Source organism: Rhinoderma darwinii, chromosome 1 (genome assembly GCF_050947455.1).
Source record: "Rhinoderma darwinii isolate aRhiDar2 chromosome 1, aRhiDar2.hap1, whole genome shotgun sequence".
In the NCBI taxonomy this organism is placed as follows: Eukaryota; Metazoa; Chordata; class Amphibia; order Anura; family Rhinodermatidae; genus Rhinoderma; species Rhinoderma darwinii.
This window is the reverse complement of record NC_134687.1, coordinates 555,839,304-555,863,674: the sequence shown is the minus strand read 5'-3', so window position 1 is coordinate 555,863,674 and position 24,371 is coordinate 555,839,304. Positions and strand designations below refer to the sequence as shown.

Below are 24,371 nucleotides of genomic sequence, written 5' to 3'. Positions count from 1 at the left end.
TCCCTCCTTAAACGCTGCTCCCCGTCCTGGTCCCCCTCGAGGAAACCTCCTGTTCCCGTTCTCACCCCTGAGGGGGTGGAATTCGAGGTGGCCAAGATTATGGACAGTAGGATGGTCCAGGGCTCCCTCCAGTACCTGGTCCATTGGAGAGGATACGGGCCGGAGGAGAGGACTTGGGTACCTGCCCATGATGTTCACGCTGGGGTATTGATCAGGAGGTTCCACCTTCTCTTCCCTACTAAACCGGGTCCTCTTAGTAAGGGTCCGGTGGCCCCTCATAAAAGGGGGAGTACTGTTAGGGATCTGCCAGGTACTACGTCTAGGTATACTCCTGGGATTAATCAATCCACACCTGAGGCCAGACCTGTTCGACTGACACCCTCTCCCACCAACCAGGGTGGCAGGCTCAGGAGTGGGAGAGCCTATCGCGGCCTGGTCAGTCGGAGTTAGCTCCGCCCCCTGTCCTTTATTACCTGCTGTGTTCTCCTCCTCAGTGCTTGTAATTCTTTTGGATTCCTGGCCCCACTGCTGCTTGCTCCAGCCTGCTTCTGCCGTGCTTCTGCCTTGCTGCTGTTCTGCTTAACCTGCTTTGCTTTGCCTTCGGCTTGCTTCCTCCTCCGTGCTCTCTTGGGTATACTCCACCTTATCCTGGTCCTGACTCCTCATTCACCGCTCCGTTTCCTCGCGGCGTTCCGTGGGCTACTGCCCCTTCCCTTGCGTGTTCCCTGTTTGTTTTCCCGTGCACTTAGACAGCGTAGGGACCGCCGCCCAGTTGTACCCCGTTGCCTAGGGCGGGTCGTTGCAAGTAGGCAGGGACAGGGCGGTGTGTAGATTAGGGCTCACTTTCCCTTCACCTCCTTCCTGCCATTACAGGTCCTGTATCTAAGCCTACCACCTGTGTCACTAATGTTTTGTTTGCATTTTTGTGTTTTTTTACAGGTTCGGTTGTTGGACTACGCCGAATTCGAGGACTACTTCGATGACGCCTTTTTTTATTTTCAATAAAATGGTTAATGTGGCGTTTTTTAATTTCAATAAAATATATTTTTTCTATGTCTCTGTATTTTCATTTAAACTTCATTACTACCGCCTTAGTAATGGCCGCTGGCTGATTGACAGCGTCCATTACTAATTCGGCGCTTGTGTTAACCTGTGCAGACGATAACACTAACCCCACCAGGGGTGCCGTGAAGAGGCGGGTACAATCCAGTACCCGACCATCTGCAGTGATGGACGGGTACAGGGGCGGCCGCAGGCTGGTATTATTAGGCTGGGAAAGCCCAAAATGTGGCCCTTCCCATCCTGGTAATGCTAGCCTGCTGCTGCTATATAGTATCTGGCTGGCTATCAAAAATGGGGGAAGCCACCTCATTTTTTTTGTAAAATGTCATATATGTCCCCCCCATTTTTTATAACCAACATTGTCTCAACAGACAGTATCATAAATGATAGGCTTAGATACATGGCCCCAGCAGACAGTATAACACATGATAGGCCTAGATACATGGCCCCAGGGGGGGTAAATCTGCGGCGCCGGGAGCACTTAAAACTCCCTGTTCTCAGCTACCAGAGGTAGCTGAGAACTTGAGGCAGCGCTGCCCAAGCGAGCGGATCGAAATCTGTCCGTTTAACACCTTAGATAGGGCGCTCAATAGCGAGCGCCACATCTATGTGGTTTTGGAGAGAGAGAGAGGGAAATACTGGCACCTCCTATGAGATCCCAGGGTGCCAGTGTCTTCTATCGCAGCCGGGGGCCTAATAAAGGCCCCCAGGTCTGCCTGTAGTGGATGCCTGGTAAGCCATGCCTCTGGCATGACCTAGCAGATGCCTGTCCATTGTAAACGGACAGGCAGTAATACAATGCAATACAGAAATATTACATAAAAATTATCAGACAATCCCATAGTGAAGTCCCCTAATGGGACTAATAAAAAAGTAAAAAAAAAGTGTAATAAAGTTATTAATAAATAAGTGAAAAAAAATTATGCTTTATTATGGAAAAAAAAGTTACAAAAATGCACATATTTGGTATCGGTGCATCTGTAACGACCCCAAATATAAAGCTATTATTTTATTTGACCCGATCGGCGAACGCTGTACAAAAATAAAATAAAAAACAACGCCAGAATTGCTGTTTTCTGTTCATGCTGCCTTCAAAAAAATTTAATAAAAAGTGATCAAAACATCGCATGTACTCCAAAATTGTACCGATAGAATCTACAAGTTGTCCCGCAAAAAAAAAAAAACTCATGAGGCTGCATCGGCCAAAAAATAAAAACGTTATGGTTCTTTAAATATGGAGACACAAAAACACATATTTTTGAAAAAAAATAGTTTTTACTGTGAAAAAGTATTAAAACATAAGAAAACTATATAAATTAGGTATCGTCGACATCCTAACGACCCGCTGAATAACGTTATTATGTTATATATACCACACGGTAAATGGTGTAAATTAAAGACACAAGAAAACAGTGGCGAAATTGCTGGGGTTTTTTCTATTATGCCCCAAAAAAAGTTAATAAAAGTAAATCAATAAATTTTATGTACCCTAAAATGGTGCTATTAAAAAACACAACTGGTCCCGCAAAAAACAAGTCCTTATACAGCTATGTCGATGCAAAATTAAAAAAGTTGTAGCTCTTGGAATGCGACGATGGAAAAACTTAAAAAATGGCTTGGTCATTAAGGTTTAAAATAGGCTGGTCATTAAGGCCTTATTCACACGAACCTATGTTAGTGAATGGGGCCGTTCAGACTGTCAGTGAATTTCATGCAGCGTATGTGTGCTGCGTGAAACGCACGACATGTCCTATATTTGCCCGTGTTTCGCGCAGCACGCACCCATTGAAGTCAATGGGTGCGTGCAAATCTCGCTGGGCACACGGAAGCACTTCCGGGTGCCGCGCGTGATGCGCGCTACAGTAGTAAAAGAAATTAATGAAAACAGAAAAGCACCTCATGCTTTTCTGTTTGTAAACATAAAAACAGAGTGTCATCATGATGCGGGCTGCGCGAAAATCACGCAGCCACGCACCATATGCTGATGACACACGGACCTTTTGCGCGCGCAAAACGCAGCGTTTTTTGCATGCAAAACGGACACGTCCGTGTGAATAAGGCCTTAGGGGTTAAAAAAAAACAACAGTTAAGCAGTAAGAGTAAAATAAGTAGCATGTAAGCATCACCTATAGGTGCTGATTTACATATAAATGTATACCTGTTTTAGGAAGTTATTCTAGCGGCACCCCTAGCAGCATTTCTAAATAAAGGACTGGTTCTTGAAGGACAGGCTGGTGTCCAGCAATGCAGAAATGTTATCTATTTTTGTCGTATGCATGGCACATATTTTGATTATTTTGGTAAATTCTGTGCTTGATGGCAACAGTGCCACTCACTGCTTCACTGCACTTCTCATCGAGTAATATCACTGGAAAGGCCATACTTACTAGTACAAAGTAGTGCAAGGGCAGGTTAAAGAAAACAATTACCAGCAGGAATGAGACAAGCAACAAAACTATACAGAGGGAGCGCACATGTACAAAATATTAATGAACAACCATTCAGTAGTATGGTTGTGACCAATAGGCTGCTAGTCAGCATGGTGCACTACACACGAGACTGCCCTATTTGTGTGCATTATAATAATAAGCAGCCATCCTATCTTCAATAGTTCTCACGTAATTGGTTGTTCATGAGTATTTTGTACCTGTGTGCTCCAACCGCTTTCCCCTTATACAGTTTCATTGTGGCTGGTCTGCATCCTGTTGGGAGCTGGTTGTTTACCTGCCTTTGAATTACCTTGAACTAATAACAATGACCTTTCCAGTGATGTGAGCTGAATTTATCCTGTGACAGTGATTTTGTTTTCCATCCTCATCTGAGAATCATGTAGTACAGTAGCAAAAATCTGATCAGTAACAAGCCATTCAAGACACAAGTCTGCTGGTTGCCACTGTTTTATAAATCTCAGTAAAGACAGCAATGCCCACGGTAGTAGGACTACTACTCCTGCCTCTCAGCTGATGAGACATGTGAGCAAGGTTGCCGTTTTGTGAGTGCTTTGGGAGTATTGTACACAAGTCTGTGTGTATGTGTATGACTGAGAAATGGAAATTACATTGTGAGCCCCAATGTGGACAGGGAGTGATGCGAGTGAATACAATTTGTGTAAAGTTCTGCATAATGTGTTGCCACTATATAAATAATATGTGGATAAATCTTTGAATAAGGTAAGAGCTGCATATTGATATTGTTCCTGTACTTCTGAGACTTTATTGTTATTGTGTTGTGTTTAGTCACTGCTGAATCTTTCAGTGCCAGTAAAATCCTTCTTTATTTAATATGGAACTCAGTCATAGTACTTACATTGTAAAATGTAAAAAGTTTGCTTCAATGTCTGTGTATGAAGGCCATATCCATATGCGTATTCTATGAATACACTTGCGTTGATGGTGGTCATTAACAATGTTGCACTGTTTTTCAACAACTAATCCTTTTTTGGTAGGGTCACAAATGTTGCTGTCACAAAGGGTCTGTGAACCCACTGGGCCATACCGCCTTAAGGCAGTAAGGCAGCTGGCCAACAGGGCGCAGGTCTGAGTCTATGGTATATAGGATACCTGTGGCAGCACGGACAGTAGCTTGGCAGGAACTAGGCAGCAGGTGGACGACAGGCGTGGGTAGGCAGTCAAGCGTGGTATCCAGCACGGCACGACAATAGCAAGCACGGCACTAGATCGGGATACAGGAACAGGAACAGGAAACACTGGGAGCAGGAAACACTAGGGGACCAATTTGCATAGACAGACTAAGGAAACACAACAACGCTCAGGCATAGAACCAGGAGGCTGGACCCCTCTTACAGTCCAGGGTACTCACGGGTCAAAGGTCGTCCATGAGGTCTGGTGCGCCCTACGGGATCCGGCAGAGGTGAGTGGATGCGAGCGCTGGTGTCTCCTGAGGAGGAGGCTGGGGCCAGCGCTTGCCGACTCGTGGCTGCGGCTGTCAGCGGGAGGTTGGGGCTGACAGCCCGCAGCCACGGACATTACAGTTGCCTCTATTGTCTATCATTTTTTGGGTTAATTAAAAAATAATCTATTAGTACATGCTGACAAAAGATAAAATAAGAGCTTTGTCAGGATTTGAACACAGAGACTCCTGTGTTCCAGGCAGCAGATCTTCTAATTGAGACATTGATGGTGCTGCTGGAGTGCGCCAATGCTGAATACGGTGTCTAGCTTCTCTTGATTCCTTGCCCTGATTACCTTGATTGCTTAATTATTCTCACCCTTTTGCCTCTTATATTAGCCTGTCCTTGCGCATTCTCCTTGGCAGACTATTCCTGCCTGTAGTCTAGTTCCTTGTGGCCTCTCTAAAAACTGTTTCTGCTAATCTGTGTATTGAACTTGGGTTGTTTCCTGACCATATCACTGCTCCTCGCTATAACCTGTTGCCGCGTGTCTATGTACCAAATATGGACTGTTCCTTCACTACTCTTGGTTTTAGCATCCTTCTGCCTGATCGTTTCAGCGACTGGACTCCGAATCTGCTACAGACATTGAAAAGTTTATGATGTAATTTAACCTGTTCGTGCAAATGGGCATGCCGTTATGTCCTAATTGCGGTCTTAAGACCGCAATAGGGTGTAATTGTACACACCGGGAATGGCACAGAAACAGGAGCTGTGTCCGCTCCATCAACAGCAAGTGCTGGCTGTAATATACAGCCAACATTCTGTTGCAACGGGCAATATCAAAGATAACTTCGGCTATTTAACCTCCTTAGATACCGCCATCCATAGCGACCGCAAGTGTCTACAGAAGAAGGAGAGCTCCCTCTGCCACCCCATTGGCACATCGTGATGAGTCAATGGGTTGCCACGGCAACTGGGTGCTTAAAGGCTTAATTGATTGCATGCCGGTTTTACACTGACAGGCAATAATGCTTTGACATACTGAGTTTCATAGAAGTGATTAAAAGATTGCATGTCGGTCTCCTACTGGGGCTAAAAAATATAGTTAAACAAAGTTTAATAAAGTTTTTTAGAAAAAAAAAGTGCTTACAGTAAAAAAGAAAAAAAAAAAGGCGTCCCACAGAAAACAAGCCATCACAAAGTACTGTTGACGGTAAAAAAAAAAAGTTATGGCTCTAAGAATGTGGTTAAAAACGAATGATTTAAAAAAAAATACAAAAAATAAGGTGTTTTATTGTGCAAAGATGTAAGGCATAAAGAAACAATAGAAATTTGATAATGCTGTAATCGTAATGACCCACACAATAAAGTTTATGTGTAATTTTTACTGCGCACAAGGAATGCAGTAAAAACGTAACCCAAAAAACAATGGCAGAAATATCCCCGAAAAAAATTAATAAGCGTTTTTTAACCCCTACCCGCACGAGTCAGTAACGATACGTCGTCGCGGGAGGTTACTTTCCGCACGAGGACGTATAGTTACTGAGTCGTTTCCGGTGCACACTGTCGGCAACAGTGGGCAACAGGAACCGGGAGGTTAGCTGTCGCCAACAGTTGACACTCCACTCTTGCCGGCCAGTGGTTATTTGCCGCTGATTTCGGCAATTAACCCCATAAATGCGGCGATCGGTTGCGATCGCCGCATTTTAGGGGTTTCTAGCATATCGGCAGTCCCCGCTCCGAAATCGCGGGGTTTGCCAATAGTTAGCATGGCAAACGGAGGCCAAACAATGGCCTCCGCGTTTGCCATGGACGGAAGCCTATCAGGACCAACCTCTGGTCATCACTGCTGATTTCGGCAATTAACCCCTTAAATGCGGCGATCGATTGCGATCGCTGCATTTAGGGGGTTTGTAGCACATCGACAGCCCCCATGCAGTTGTGGGCGTTGCTGATGGTTGTGATGGTATCCAGAGGCCAGACAACGGCCTCCGGGTCTGATGTGTATGGAAGCCTATAAGGACCAGCCTCTGGCTGGTCCTCGTAGACTTACTGTCAGAGTGACTGTGACATCACACTGACAGTTGGAATACATTAGGCTACCTAGGTAGTGTAATGTATTCTAGCAGCGATCAGAGCTGCAGGTAAAAAAATAAAGCGTAAAAAGTAAAAAAAAGTTAAGAAAAATGTTTTATAAAAATAAAAAGTGTAAAAATAAAAGTATTTATTGGTATCAGCGCGTTCGTAACAACCCAAACTATAAAATCATAATGTTATTTTTCCCGCATGGTGAACACCGCAAACAAAATAAATGAAAAACTATGCCAGCATCGCTATTTTTTGGTCACCACCCCTCCCAAGATATAGCATAAAAAGTGATCAAAAATTTGCATGTACCCCAAAGTAGTACCAATAATAACTAACACCCGTCCGGCAAAAAACAAGACCTCCCACAGCTTTTTTGAGTAAAAAATAAAAAAGTTATGGCTCAGAATATGGCGACACAGAAAATAAATTATTTTATAGAAAAGTGATTTTATTGTGTAAACGCTGCAAAACATAAAAAAACTGTATACATATGGTATCGCCGTAATCGTACCGACCCACAGAATAAAGTAAAACGTAAGTTGTTGCGCACGGTGAACGCCGTAAGAAATAAAGAATTTAAAACACCAAAATCGCTGTTTTTTGGTCACCTTAGTTCTAAAAAAAATATATTAAAAAGTGATCAAGAAGTTGTACGTGCCATAAAATGGTACCAATGAAAGCTACAACTCGTCCCACCAAAAATAAGCCCCCAGACCGCTCAATCGACCAAAGAATAAAAAAGTTATGTATCTCAGAATGTGACGATACAAAACTATTTTGTTTTTAACAAACAGTATTTTCTTTGTAAAAGTAGTAAAATATAAAAAAAAACTATATAAATTTGGTATCACCGTAATCGTATTGAGATTCAAAATAAAACCAAGTTGTCATTTTTACAGCACGGTGAAAGACGTAAAAACAAAACCCAAAAAACAATGGAGGAATCACAGTTTTTTCCAATTTCAGCCCGCAAATAATTTTTGTTCAGATTCCCAGTACATTATATGGTACTTTAAATGGTGTCAATAGAAACTACAACTCTTCTCACAAAAAATAAGCCCTCACACCGCTCTACTGACCGAAAAATATAAAAGTTATGGCTCTTGGAAGGCGGAGAGTGAAAAACGTAAAATGAAAAAGCAAAAAAAGGAGTAGTCCTGAAGGGGTTAATTAATTTCTAATAAAAAAACATTTTTGACCACATATGGGATATTGCTGTGCTAGGGAGAAATTGCTTTTTCAAACGTTGGGCGGCTTTTTCTCTTTTATCCCTTGTGAAAATTAAAAAATTAAACATTTTAGTGGACAAAAATTTTTATATCAATTGTCACGGCCTAATTCCACTAATTTCTACAAAAAACCTGTGTGTTTGAGGGTGTAGTTTCCAAAATGGGGTCACGTTTGGGGGTTTCCACTGTTTTGGTCCCTCCAGGACGTTGCAAACACGATATGGCACGAAAACCATTCCAGCAAAATCTGCGCTCCGAAATCCAAAAGGCGCTCCTTCCCTTCTGAGCACTGCCATGGGTTCAAACATCAGTTTATTACCACATATGGGGTATTGCCGTAATCGGGAGAAATTTCTTTTCAAGCAGAAAAAAAAGGTGATTTTCATCTTCACAGTCTAATTCCACTAAATTCTGCAAAAAAACTGTGGGTTTGAAATGCTAACTATACCCCTAGAAAAAAGCCTTGAGGGGTGTAGTTTCCAAAATGGGATCACTTTTGGAGGGTTTCGACTGTTTAGGCACCACAAGACACTTCAAACCTGACATGGTGCTTAAAGGAACAGTGTCATCAGAAATTATTTTTTTATATGTTAAAGATGTTAGTGCTTTATTAAAAACTTTTATATTTATTTGTGTGTTTGTGTTTTACTTTTTCTTATTTTTACACTTTTTCTTCCCTATGGGGGCTGCCATTTTTTGTTCCATTTCTGTGTGTGTCGATTAACGACACATACAGACATGGAATACGGCAGCCACAGTCCCATAGGGACTGCGAACGGCTCCCGTCCCATTGACTGCAGTGTACGGCGTCTGTGTGGGAACTGCGCATGCGCCGCTCCCACACAGTCCTATTCGAAATTGGTGCCGTCCGGCGCCATTTTCCTGTGGACCGGAAGTCGCGGCCGGACAGTAATATTACTACTTCCGGTCGCGGCTTCCGGATTTCTGCACTTGCACCAGCGGCAGCAAACGGAGCGGACGAGCCGGAGGGAGCCGCGGCGGCAGGAGCAGGTAAGAGATTTCAATGTATGTTCGTGTTTGTGTGTGTTTACTACTGTATGTAAACCTACTACACTGTGGGTTACCTTAAAAAATGGCGACACACAGTGTAGGAGGTTACACCGTTCAAACCCCTCGTTTATCCCGGCACTAGCCAGGATAAAGGAGGGGGGGATGCTGAGAGCTCACTAGAGCGAGGGCTTTTAACCCAATGTTGCAATGCTGCAATTTTGGGAACAGCTCCATCTAGTGACCAAAAATGGGTAGTATTATAAATTAGAAATAATTTATAATATTTCCTGGACTCGTGCAAAAAAAAATAAAAAATTTGAACAATGTTTAACCACCCACACACTAAATGTTTAATTTTTAAAAAAAAAACATGTTTTTCTGGCAACACATTCCCTTTAAAATATATTCCTAAAAAAGAAGGCCCCAAAATCCTCTAGGTACTCCTTTGCTTCTGAGGCCGGTGTTTCAGTCCATTAGGACAGTAGGGCCACATGTTGGATATTTCTAAAAACTGCAGAATCTAGGCAATAAATATTGAGTTGTGTTTTTTTGGTAAAACCTTCTGTGTTACAGAAAAAAAATGTATTACAAATGAATTTCTGCAGATAAAATGTAATTTGTAATTTCTCCTCTACTTTACTTTAATTCCTGTGAAACGCCTAAAGGCTTAAAATACTTTCTGAATGCTATTCTGAATACTTTAAGGGGTGCAGTTTTTAAAATGGGGTGATTTATGGGGACTTTCTAATATATGAGGCCCTCAAAGCCCCTTCACAACTGAACTGGTCCCTGAAAAAAAACCTTTTGAAATTTTCTTGAAAATGTGAGAAATTGCTGCTAAAGTTCTAAGCCTTGTAACGTCCTATAAAAATAAAAGAACGTTAAAAAAAAATTATGCAAACATAAAGTAGACATATGGGAAATGTTAACTAGTAACTATTTTGTTTGGTATTACTATCTGTTTTACAAGTAGATACATTTAAATTTCAAAAAATGCAAATTTTCTCTAAAATTTGAAGTTTTTCACAAATAAATATTGAAGTTATCGACCAAATTTTTTCATGAACATAAAGTACAATATGAAACAGTATCAGAATTGCTTGGATAAGTTAAAGCATTCCAAAGTTATTACCACATAAAGCGACACATGTCAGATTTGAAAAAATCATCTGTGTCCACAAGGCCAAAACAGGCCGTGTCCTAAAGGGGTTAATATATTAAATGTACCCCACAATTGTGCCATTAAAAAAACATCAACACCTCCTGCAAAAAACAAGTCCTCATATGGCTACGTGAACGGATAAATTAAAAAGTTACGGCCCCCGGAACGCATTGATGAAAGAATGAAAAAAGTTACTGCATCCCAAAAGCTCAATATAGTTGAGACTTGATGGTGTTAAAAGGGGACATTCAGGGGCGTAATTGGGAAACACTGGGCCTCATAGCCTACTTTTGACTGGGCCCCCCTCCCCTGGGTGCCACACACAGCCCGCCCTTGTAGATAGTGCCCCCCTGTAAATAGTGCCATACAGCTCCCTCCTGTAGACAGTGCTATACAGCCCCCCCCATAGAAAATGCTTTACAGCCCACCTGTAGACAGTGCTATGCAGCCCCCCCATAGACAGTGCTATACAGTCCCCCCTGTAGACAGTACTGTACAGCCCTTCCTGTAGACAGTACTATACTGTCCTCCCTGTAGACAGTGCTATACAGCCCCCCAGAAGACAGTAATATATAGCCCCCCCTGTAGACAGTGCTATACTTTCAAGTATCACAAAGAGGGACAATCGATGCAGCGCGCAGCGGCAATGGTTTGTTTTTTTAAGCCACGCCACTATTTCCACCCAATCACCGTCCATACACACCCGGTTCAGCCCACACAGTATCATGCTCCCATAGTGCCCCACACACAGTATAATGCCGCCATAGCTGCCACCATACAGTATAATTCCCCCATACAGTATACTGACCCATAGATGCCCCATACAGTATAATGCCCATACAGATGCCCCATACTGTATAATGCCCACACAGATGCCTCATACAGTATAATACCCACACATATGCCCACATACAGTATAATGCCCACACAGATGCCCACATGCAGTACAATGCCCAAACAAATTCCCCCCATGCAGCATAATACCCCCATAGCTGCCCAATACAGAATAATGCCCCCCATAGCTTCCCCCACAGTATAATGCCATCCATAGCTGACCACCACAGTATAATGCTCCCCAATGCTGCCCCACGGTATAATGCCCCCCATAGCTGCCCCCACACAATATAATGCCTCCCATAGCTGCCCCCACAGTATATTGCCCTATAGCAGCCCCACAGTATAATGCCCCACACAGTATAATGCTCTTCATAACTGCCCCATACAGTATAATGCTCCCCATAGCTGTACCCCACACAGTATAATGCCCCCATAGCTGCCCCCACCGTATAATGCCCCACCCAGTATAATGCCCCCTCATAGCTACCCCATACAGTATAATGCCTGCCATAGCTGCCCCCACAGTATAATGCCCCATAGCTGCCACCACAGTATAATGCCCCGCATAGCTGCCCCCACAGTATAATGCCCCCTATAGCTGCCCCCACAAAATAATGCCCCCCATAGATGCCCCCACGGTATAATGCCCCCAATAACGGTCCCCACAGTATATTGCCCCCACAGTATAATGCCGCCCATACAGTATAATGCCCCCCATATAGTAAAATGTTCCTATAGCTGCAATCATATCAGCCCCCTTCCCTACCCAGTATAACGCCCCATAGTGCCTAATAGAAAAATAATTACATAATTACTTACCTATCCCCGTAACCATGACGGGTGGTGGATCCTTTTTCTCCGGTCCGTGCTGTGAGTGACTCGGCACAGGCAGGCACAATGACGTTTCAACATCGCACCTGCCTGTGCCGAGCCGCTCATGGCAGAGTGAATGCTCGAGCAAGGAGCCGTCGCTCCAGCATTCAGGAAGCGGGACCAGCGCGGTCAGCACTGTGTAGCTACGGGGGGGCCCTGTGGACCCCCCAAGCTTAGGGGCCCAGTTTGCTATTGCGACCGTTGCAACCCCTAGAGCTACATCACTGGGGACATTCACTTGTTATGTAAAGGGTGACCCATTATTTTCTCTAGTAGGCCGAGTGTGCCATCATCCATCATTGATCATTACCCATTCTGTTGCATGTGGTTCACCCAGAAAAATGAAAATTCCAGGTCTCTCAAAAGAGCAGAGCTCCACGGTGCTGTCTATCGGCAGTCTGACAGAGGGAGTTTAAAATGATCTAATCGCCATTGCAATTAAAGAGGACGTGTCAGCTCTCCTGATTGTCTGTTTTACTATAGACCAGCATTCCCCATAAAATAACAGTGCTGGAGCATCTTCTCTTAGAACTCTGCGTTGTGCCATTCCTATGAATTTCTCCTGGAAATATAGGAATAAGTTGAGAATTAAGTATTACCATTCTCCTTGTCAATGGGGCACTGAGTAGACAGTGTCAGAGTAGGGACACACCCTGTTGACAAGATGGATGGTACCACTCAGTTGTCAAATGTGTTCATACATTTCCAGCAGGAATAACAGAGGAATTGCAGAATGCATTTTGAAAAATAGATGCTCAGCATTGTTATTTAATACAATTGTTTACTAAAACAGACATTTTAGGAGAGCTGACGGGTCCTCTTTAAGTTTTTCTTTTCCCGTGTGGTTTCACAAGCCTTCATACCCATCACATGATTTTAGGTAAACCTACACTACCCACATGTAAAATGTTTCCTTCCGAGGAAAAAAATCTAAATATGATTTCAACCCCAAGTTTCCACAGAAGAAAACATGACTTTCTGTAAAAGTACACTCTTACAAGCATGTGCAAGTAATTATACATATACAATAGATTCTCTATAGCTTCAAAGTCTTTCTTCTGAAAAATCCCTGATCATTATTGTGATATTTCCTTCATTTTTATTGTTGCAATGTGTTATGTTTCGTACCAGTAGATGACTCACATCTGCATGTGGCATCCATAATAAGTCAACCAACTTCCTTTTGTTATTTTGCACAAGTATATGGCCTCTACCAACAGGGAAATGTGTCTATTTTCAGCATTTTCCATTTGTAATTGACAAGTACCTCAAACAGGGTGCGAACAGAGCATTAGCTGTATTATTTGTATAAATAAAAAGTAGAATAATACTATAATTTGCAGAATAAAACAATACATGTTGTCAAAATAATATATGCTTTAAATACAGATTAATTTGGTTTGATTCTGGATATTTAATGTGGAGCACTTTCATTCTAGATGAGAGTCTAACTTATGTTATGCTATCTGTCTGCAAAATTGGCTTTAACCATGAAAAAAGCCAAATGAAACAAAGCCTGTTTGAAATGTTAAAAGACGGCATTGGTTGCAGTCTGTGAGCTTGACCCTGTATTTTTTATGTAAATTCCTCTATTGAAAGTCTTTGTCCAAGGGCATGCATATCCTAGAGGTATCTGCAAGGGGGCCCAGGAGAAAGGGGGCCCAGCTCAGGCTAGCCCTATCCTCTGTCCTATGAACCTTCACAGGTCACCGCTATTCACAATCACAGAAATTTTAGAAGTAAGGGGCAGACTTCCAGAGGCTTTTGGGCACAAGCATCGGGCCTTCCTCCCTGGGATGGCTAGTTGCGATGACATAAACAAGCAAAAGTTGGGTGCCTCATTATGATTTATGCTTTGGAGTCCACTTTTCTCTATGTTCTATGTATTATAATTGTTCCTTAGACTCAACATACAGTATATAAAATATCTAAATATTTCTGCTAGAAGGAAATGCAGAATTTCTTAGTGACTTCCAATATTGTTGCATTTCTCATTAATGGGGCAAATATTAAAAATTAATAAACATAGCAATAACATCCTTTTCTTTATATAGCGCAAAGGTTTTCTACTGCACTGTACATCTAGGTTAAAAAACATACGAAAAAATAAATAGATGAATAAATATATATATATATATATATATATATATATATATATATATATATATACATGTATAGATGAAAAAAAATATATATATACACAGTTGAGTCACATTATTATGACCACCTCCTACTTTTGACGTCGGCAGCGCGTAGCCCATGAAGGAAGTGATGTGTCGTGGGCTGGATTGGTGGATATATAAGGAGTGCAATTGGCTGTCTAAACACATATCACCTGTTGTTGCCATGGGTAAAAGGGGCAATTTATCAGAGTTGCAAAAAGGGATGATTATTGTTTTTCGGGCCAAGGGTGGCAGTATTTCTCACAGGTCCGCAATGGCCAAACTACATGCTATGGTGGAGCAACTCACCGTGAAAATCAACCAGGGGGCTGTCAGACGTGTGTCTAAAACAACAGTTCATCGAACCTTCCTGTGTGTGGGGCTCCGAAACAGGTGGATGGTCACTGCTCCTATGCTAACAGAGGTTCATCGGAATAAAAGGCTTCAATTTGCACGGCAGTATACAAATTGGACCACCGATAATTGGCAAAGGGTTTTCTTCCCCGATGAGTCACGTTTTCTGCTTCATCGAATTAATGGACTTTGGTGTGTCAGGCGATAAACATCAGAGAACAAACACCCTGCAACCATTGCTGGAAGAACACAAGCTGGTGGCGGCAGCGTTATGGTCTATGGAATTTTTTCATGGCATTCTCTGGGCCCACTCATCCATGTGGAAGTCTCTGAACCAATTTGTGTATGAATCCATCGTTGCAGATCACGTCCATCCATACATGCTGTTTGTCTTCCCTGGGGCAGATGGAATCTTCCAGCAAGTCATGCTACATGTCACGTGGCTAGAAATATCCGACACTGGATGGAAGAGCACGACCGAGACTTCCAAGTACTTCCCTGCCCCCTAATTCACAAGACTTGAACCCAATTGAGCATCTGTGGGACCACCTCGATTGTCTTGTTTGCTCGATGGAGCCTCCCCCAAGCACCCTCCAGTAAATGTGGGATGCGCTGCCGTCAGCATGGCTCCAGATACCTGAGAAAACCTACCAGCACCTTATTGAGTCACTCCCAGTCCGTCTAGCTGCTGTACGTGCTGCAAACAGCTGTTACTATGAATATTATTGGTGGTCATAATAATGTGACTCCACGGTGTGTATATATATATATATTTATATATATATATATATATATATATATACATACATTTAACTATCTATGATATACAATTAAATAATAGAACCCTGTTGTGTAAAGCTTATCATTTATAGTTACTCTGATGGTTATTGCCATGTTTATTAGATTCATATACTTGTAGTCGGATCAGTTGAACATTACTAGTCATGCTGTTAGTAATCCCCTGTGCTCCAATCTGCACTGAATTACAAGGCCATTTCAATACAACGATGTTGGCTTGATGCATTTAGTTATTAAACCACCAGGAGGGTAAATGCAAATGTAAAAAAGCTACAAATCAAGACCTAACAATGCCATTCTACATCTGAAATAGAACTAGTTAAGTCGCCCATAATGGCTGTAAGCAATCTGTGACCTTAGCCATCCAATGCTCTAGACATACGTTTCATGCTGACAACTTAATGATGTATAATTAGGGTTAGCAACCCCTTCGTATACCACTAAACACACATATATCATTTAGTCTAAGGCCTGGGCTCAGTTGTAATAAAATGACACATACTAGGTAAGGGTTATATTGAATTTCACTGACTCTTCTCTAAAGGAGGATTTTATTACCTATTATGCCGCTCGACTAAAAACATCAGCATATTCAGCCATAAAATGAATGCCATCTTGTAGTTTTTTATGTTTTTCTGTGTATGGGTTCTAAAGTACAGCTCAGTTTTTCAATGCACAAAGGAAAATGTGCACATAAGCAAGTTGTAGGAATACAAGATATACACCCGACTTCCTAAAAAAAGTGGCTCTAATGTATTTCTGCATGTGCACCTGAGATAGGGTCAACTAAGCCATAAAGTCCCACTGAAAGTATGGAGTACCATTTCTAAATAGTACAATTTTATAAACCTAATATACATAAATGGGGTCAGAATAAACCCAACTGTCACAAAACTAAATTCTGTGACACAAAAATATAATTTATCACAAATTTGGATTGTCATAAGTAATAATAAAAATAATAATAATAATAATAATAACAATACTCAGAAAAGGTAAATCTGTGCTATCTCGTCACAAAATCATTGACTGGTATGTTGTGTCCTCTGTTTTCCCATACGAGATGTCATTGGAACAAGGAAGTTTGACCAATCATATTGAATCCCTTGCACTGCTTATTCCAGCTCCTAAACAATGAAATCTTAAACAAAGTATAACATTTCTCCTTTTACATTTATTTTCCAGTTCCTATATAGCGCCAACATATTCCATAGCCCTGTAGAGAGATTGTCAACATTCACATCAGTCCCTCTTCCCAATAGTAATCATGATCTACTTTTCCTATCTCAAATACACATTTGGAACAATTTCATAGGAAGTCAATAAAGCTATGTCAGTTTTCGGAGTGTGAAAGGAAACAATAGAACCCAGGAAGGCCATACAAACTCGATGCAGATGTTGCCCCAGGTCAGATTGTAACCCAGGACCCCAGTACTGCAACACAACAGTGCTACCCACTGAGCCACTGTGATGCCTCATGAAGACTGCCAACTTCTGGTTGAGATGTATGAGTGGCATTAATAGCTATTGCATGTCATTACTTGTAATTTTACTTTATATGCTTTATTCCAAAGAATTACTTGTACTTTTGGAGAAACCTTTATTGTTTTTAGGGAAAAATCTCTTAATTCTATATGATCTCAAGCCATATAGAGTGAGCCCTCATCATACTAAATTATCATGCACAAGGCAGAGCTTGTACAGAGGCTCACGCTGTGTGCCGTCCTATGGTACCCCTGTACATAATTGTATCACAAATATATTTCTAGATTCCTCCGTAATACAGCATCTGATGGAGGATTCCACAATTCTTCTCTGTTGGATTCATGTGAAACGTATTTCCGTATTAAATTCGGAGGTATATGAAGGTACTGTAGAGCTCCTTAGACTCCGATGGGTGCCTTATTACAACTCAGTACAACTCGCGACATTTCTGCCATCTTGGCCTTTTCAACATACAACATACACGATAGACGTCAGCTGGAATACAGCATGTCCCCCCCATGCACCTATAATCTTTCCACTAAACATAAGTACAAACTAGACCCAATTATGCGCATGCAGGAGATCTACTGAATTATCTATAATTCTACAAGAATTATCTTTGATAAATATTAGGTTTTCTATATAAGGGGATTTTACATACATCAAATCACTATGCCTTTGATCTCTTGTGAGACATTTAAAACTTACCTTGTCTCTTTATGTATTGTACCTTACATTCCTTGTTACTTTGTATGACAGCAATCCTCCTCATTTTCAAATCAGAAAAATACATTATTTTATTAACAAGTAAAGGTTATTTGCAGTACAACACACAAAATACACAAAAGCAAGTATGAAATGTAAGCAACACAAGAGAAAAATGTGCGTACAGATACAATGTATCAAAAGGTATATCAATGAAGTGGATCAAAACAAATTGAAACAATGTGTCCGCCAAGTCATTCAAATAGACCAGTCATAACAAAGGAGTCCTTATGAATAAAGGGACATAAACAGTTGGACTAAGTAGTACTTGTAGTACACAAGTAAGAATGTATGACTGGGGACTGGCGTATACAGTATATACTAAAGTACAGGGGCGTAGCTAAAGGCTCATGGGCCCCGATGCAAAAGTTCTTATTGGGCCCCCCCCCCCCGCAAACTTCTCATGGCCGACAGTACGCAGCTTTCAGTTGCATCGTTGAATCTCCTAAGTGACCCAACAATGCAGCACTAGCAGCCGGGGGCGTCACTAAGGACTCAAAATGTCAGGGGAAATAGACCCAATACATATATGTCCCCCCCAAGAAAATGTGTGTGTGTATAGGAGACAGCATATCTATAGCACTACGACCCTATCAACTATGGATAGGATTAGATACATTGGCTCAGAAGACAGTATCACACATGATAGGATTAGATACAGTGGCCAGCAGACAGTATCACACATGATAGGATTAGATACAGTGGCTCAGCAGACAGTACCACACATGATAGGATTAGATATAATGCCCAGCAGACAGTTTCTCACATAATGGGATTAGATACACAGCTCAGCAGACAGTATCACACATTATAGGTTATAGTGGGTGCAGGGGTTGCAGACATAGTTATGTGTTGCTGTTTTAGGAAACCGAAAGGTAGTTCTACCATGTATCCAGGGCTGATGTCCACATGCAACCAGCAAGGTAAGGCAAATGCCAGGACCCACTGCAGGAGGGCAGGCTATCTGACCCGCATTTACCTCCTGTGTAGTTTCTACTAAATATGAGAAACTACATACTGTAGGGCACTGTGGTGTTCCCAAGTCCTGAGTAGATTTTCTTGCACATGAAATTGAGGGAGGGTGATTTGAGGATGTCTCTATATTTAATTGTTCCTCAGGTTTTCCTTGTAATTAGTCTGTGCTACAGTAGGTCTCAAACTCATGAATTGCTGTATAGGAGGCAGAAACATTAGCAGTGACCCAAGGATGCACTGCTGTCAATTAGAGAATTTTCTCTGCCTAAATACCCTAATAGTATTATTATTTAGAGGCATATTGTTTGTAAATAAAAATCCCAACACAGTAACTAACAAAGGCATATTTGGTATTTTCATAACCATAACAACCCATACATAAAAGTTAAAGCATTGTTAATAGTGTTCTGTAAAGTATATAAGAAATGGGGAAAACAATTTCTTGATGGCTATTTCTTCTGTATTTTAAGTTAAAAGTTAATATAAATTAAACGCTTATTTCTTTGTACCTCAAAAAGCCATCTTATCTACAACAAGAGTTAGTCTTGAAAAAAAAAGACTTTATACTGTTACGTCCAAGTGAAAACAAAAAAGTGATGGCTCTTAGAAAAATATTCTTCGGAACCAACACAGCCCCCAAATTTGCGGTAGTGAAAAAAATAACTGACAGACTTTGTGCCGTGCCTCTCCCCCCCCCCCCCCTTAGGGTGCGTTTTTGGTTAAAACGGCAGGAAAATATAAGTAATTTTTACTAACCCCCAATCACACACAAAAAAGAGATAAGAAGATTCAGGGTTGGACTGGCCCACCAGAGTACTGGAGAATCCTCCGGTGGGCCCAGACTGTGACCCAATAATGGGTACCAAAAGGTCTAGCAGAAGAAATCTTTTGTTGGAAGAAACTTGCCACTACGAGCTATTTGTAATGGGTGATTCACAAATAACCTATTAGACCTTATCAACAATATGTTCTATGTGTACAATGATAACAAGCAGATGTGCATGAATTCTGTAGAGATGGTGGGTGGGTCCTCAGAATTATTCCTTCTGGTGGGCCCAAGGGAACCCAGTCCGACGCTGCGCACATCAGTATTAAAAAGGAGCAGAGGCATTTACTGTATTTAGATTTTATATTTATATGTAGTCATTGCACAAAAAGAAACATCATGGTTTGTAAGTCACTGTATGTATATTTTGTATATGTTCATGATCTTTTGTTATGATGATGGGGATTGCTATGTGGCTGGCACAATAGAAACTACTCTGAGGCTGGCTTTAGGGTCTTACTGTGAGTTTGACTCTATGGGTACTACTATGAGTATTGTCAATAATGTCTTGATGATGTGGCCAAGAGGGGTTTACAATGTGTGACCATATTTTTTCAACTAATTTTATGGTTGAGGTGCCATTTTCCTATTAGCTGTTTAGCTAATGCTTTGTGCACTCAGTCACAGGGCTCATCATTTAAAAACGTATTTTCCTTACCCACAAATATACAGCCTTTTCTCAAATATCTCACATTTAGATAAGAAACATTACATAGTTACATAGTTACATAGTTAGTACGGCTGAAAAAAGACACATGTCCATCAAGTCCAACCAAGGGAAGGGAAAAGGGAAGGAAAAATTTCTACACATTGGTATGTACTTTCTATGAGTGTCTGCCAACATACATGGCATTTAATCCTTGTTATGTCATCAAGATTGGAGGTAGAATTGCATTGAGAATCTGCAACTGTAAAGTGCTTAGCTACGAGTTCCAACCCACTTTTGCTCTCTAGGTGAATAAAGGCCCTATTACACATGCCAACATGATGAAAATGTATGTCAATGAACAATCGGAGTAACGAGCGCTCGTCCCCATACAGAAGCAATCATTGCTCCGTGTGAAAGGAGCAAATGAGTGCCGATCATTGAGCTGTTTCGTTGATCGGCGCTCGTTTTCACGAACCTTTAGTGTTGGTAACAAATCTCCTAGATCTTGTTATGTAATTGTTCTATTTAGTCCCAAATGTTGTGGGTTTCATTATGCGAAGGTTGTCCTTCTTCCTTTGTGTATTATAGTTCACCAGCTGGTTGTCTGGATGAAAGACTCCCTGTAACACACTGACCTGCGTGTCGTGTGTTCTTCGATTTTGTGCGAACTGTATTCCTTTATATTATGTCCATGTCTGAGCAATGATACGTTTTGCAGTGTTTAATAAAACGTTTTTACCAAAAAATAAATTGTACTATAGTTATTATAGTCAATTGTAAAACTGCACACACTCACTAACACGAACACGGGAAGCATATTGACTTTTCCTATGGGTGTGAATGGGGAGCACTTAAATGTCTATATTCATACAGTGTACCTTAGAATATGAATTTATATATATACTGTATATATTTTAAATTTCCTTGGTTATGTTATTAAAGTGAACATGCTTCCCTGTCTGCGGTATCTTTATAGAGATCGATATCAATCACTGTGTAGGACCGCCAACTGGACGGTGCAGGGAATTAAATAGGTAATGACAAGTTATACTGAATCTCTTCCCACAAAACTATATATCAATCTACTCAGCTCCTCCTGCTCTATACCTTGCAGATAGCACAGCATGTTCAACATGACATATTTGCTTTAAAGAGGACCTGTCATCTTTCCTGACATGATTGTTTAGGTAAATGCTTGTATTCCCAATGAAATAACAACAATGTATAACCTTTGCTTAGAATTTTATGTTGTGCACTTTCCTCTGTTATTCCTTCTTGAAGTGTAAGAATACATTAACATCTGGGCGTTACTGTTCCTCTTGTCAATAGGATGTATCCCAACTCAGGCTGACACTGTCAGCACTGATTTGACAACGTGAGTGTGAATGAACACACCCATTTAATAAGTTTACAGGGGTGTTCCCATAATCATTATCCTGTGATAAAAACCGATTGGTAAGGGTCCGAGCACTAGGACCCCCAACGATCACGAGAATTGGCTTACCGTGCCGTTCTTGAGAGCCCCATAGGAATGGAGGTGTAGTGCGCATGCTCGGCCACCGGTCCTTTCATTTCTATGGGGCTTCCAGCAACGGCACAGTAAGCCTGTTCTTGTGATCGGAGGGGGTCCCGGCGGTCGAACCCCCACTGATTATATATTTATCATGTATCCTGTGGATAGGTAATAAATAATGATTATGAGAAAACCCCTTTAATGTAAACACCCAGATGTCAATTTATTTATATATTTCCAGGAGGAATAACAGATTAATAGCGCAGTACAGAATTCTAAAAAGATGCTACTTTACTATGTGGAATGCAAGTATTTACTAAAATAGATATTTCTGGAGACATAAATGTTATAGCAATTTTAAATACTATCTATATGTTGAAGATGTTGAAAGAAACTTGTTTTGCATTGGTTTAACCCCTTCCTGCCGCAGCCCTCTTTCAGATTTTCATTTTAGTTTTTTCCTCCCCACATTTCAAAAGCCATAACTTTTTTATTTTTCCGTCGATATAGTCCTATGAGGGCTTGATTTTTGTGGGACGAGATGTAGTTTTTCGTAGCACCATTTATTGTGCCATATAATGTACTAGGAAACGGGGAAAAAATTATTTCTGGGGTAGAAAATGAAAAAAACAGCGATTCCTCCATGGTTTTTTACGCGTAGTTTTTACGGAATTAACTGTGCAATTAAAACAACATGTTAACTTTATTATGCAGGTCAATACGATTATGGTGATACCAAATATATATAGTTTTTCCTATATTTTACTACTTTTACAAGTAAAAACCTAAGTGTATAAAGAAGTCGCTAAATTCCGAGAGCCATAACTTTTGTATTTTTCCGTCGATTAAGTGGTATGAGGGTTTATTTTTTGCGAGATAAGCTGTAGTTTTGAATTATCTCATTTTGGGGTACATGCAACATTTTGATCACTTTTTATTTCATTTTTTTGTGGGAGATTAGGTGACCACAAAATAGAGATTCTGGCGTTTATAATTTTTATTTTTACGGTGTTCACCATGCAGGTTAAATAATGATATATTGTAATAGTTCAGACTTTTACGGACGCGGCGATACCAATTATGTTTATTTAATTTTTTTTTTACTATGCTCTAGGGGGAAAATGAAAAAAGGGGGGTTTTATGAACTTTTAATTATTATTATTATTTTTTTACATTAAAAAAAACCCTTTATTTTACTCATTTTTACTTTTTTTATTAGTCCCCCCAGGGGACTTCAACCAGCAATCATTAGATCGCTTGCACAATATACTGCAATACTAATGTATTGCAGTATATCGTGATTCTGACAGGCTTCTATCAAGCCCTGCCGGATGCAGGGCTTAATATGTGCACAAAGATGGCGCACATGGAAGCCTTCATTAGGCCCCAGGCAGCCATAGCAACCATCGTGTCCCCCCCCGCGATTGCGTTTGCGGTGGGCGCAATGAGCTGTTAGAGGGGGTCGCCCCCCTCTTTCTAACGATTTAAATGCTGTGGTCGCTATTCACCGTGGCATTTAACGAGTTAAACGAGCGGGATCGCGCTCGTTACTCTAAAGTGTCGGCTGTAACAAACAGCCGACACCCGCATCGTATGGAGCAGGTTCACTCCGTGAGCCTGTTCCACACTTCCCCTTCCCAACTTTGGCGTATGGATACGTCAAATGTCGGGAAGGGGTTAAAGCTGAAATGAGCTCCATTATATATGATAAATTGTGTTATTCTCACCATACTGGATGATGGGTATGAAGGGTGGATTTTTTCCTATTTACAAAAGCTTACACTTTACCGCTTGTCTATCTGTAGAAGTAGTTTTAGAGATTATTGTGATCATTGGCAGCTGTATTAACATTTCATTTACTATAGTTTGTTTTATTAATGGACTTTGATAGTGTATTTGTTTTAAGATTAATTTATGTCCATTACAATACCATGTATTAATCTGATTTAAGGAAAAAGGCAATTACAGAAAAATTTGACCAAAGGTCACTATTTATCTCTTTTGCGTTATACAAATAAAGGGAATTGTAAATGCACCAACTGTTTTACTTTTTTGTCTGAATTTATATGCCCTAGGGTCAGTGACCTTTACTTCTTTATGATCCCTGAGCTGTGCTGAGAAGAGCCAAGATGAAGCGAGGGCACCTCTATGGCCTCCAGGAAATACACAGGTCAATGCCCTTTTATTTCTGACCATTTAACTTACTCTAGTGGGCCATGAAAAATTAAATCCCATTTCTTTCTTTCAGACTCCGGGGAAGCTGTACTCTACTTGAAGCTCTACGTGAATGTTATTTTCCCCGACAGTCTTGTTCTCATGCATATCAAGAGCCAGACCCATGTTATCAGCTAAGAGTAAAGTCAGATGAGGTCACTGCACCACACGCCTGTCACAGGAAGAAATGCTGGACTATGGGAAAAGGAACGCTGGACATACAACCATATCAATGAAGCTGTTTGTCAGAAATAAATATAATAGCTTCCTGGTTGTTTTGTAATTGAGAATACAATATGTACATTAAGACCAGATGGTCAATCTATCTTAAACCCAAAGTGCCTTTCTTAAGCTCAGGATGTTTGAGCCAAAACGTCGCACTTTTGGGGTCAATAAAGGACCCTCTTCTATCTATCTATCTATCTATCTATCTATCTATCTATCTATCTATCTATCTATCTATCTATCTATCTATCTATCTATCTATCTATCTATCTATCTATCTATCTATCTAT

The 24,371-nt window shown here is 41.0% G+C and overlaps 1 long non-coding RNA gene across 1 annotated transcript in view; it reads left to right on the top strand.

Moving 5' to 3' along the window:
• LOC142745677 (uncharacterized) overlaps nucleotides 1-24,088 on the top strand; it is a 436,552-nt gene extending 412,464 nt beyond the window's left edge. Inside the window, exons 2-3 of the long non-coding RNA XR_012881687.1 lie at nucleotides 23,718-23,812; nucleotides 23,891-24,088. This is a non-coding gene — a long non-coding RNA (uncharacterized LOC142745677). The remainder of the gene's footprint in view (nucleotides 1-23,717; nucleotides 23,813-23,890) is intronic.
• The last annotated feature ends 283 nt before the right edge of the window (nucleotides 24,089-24,371 follow it).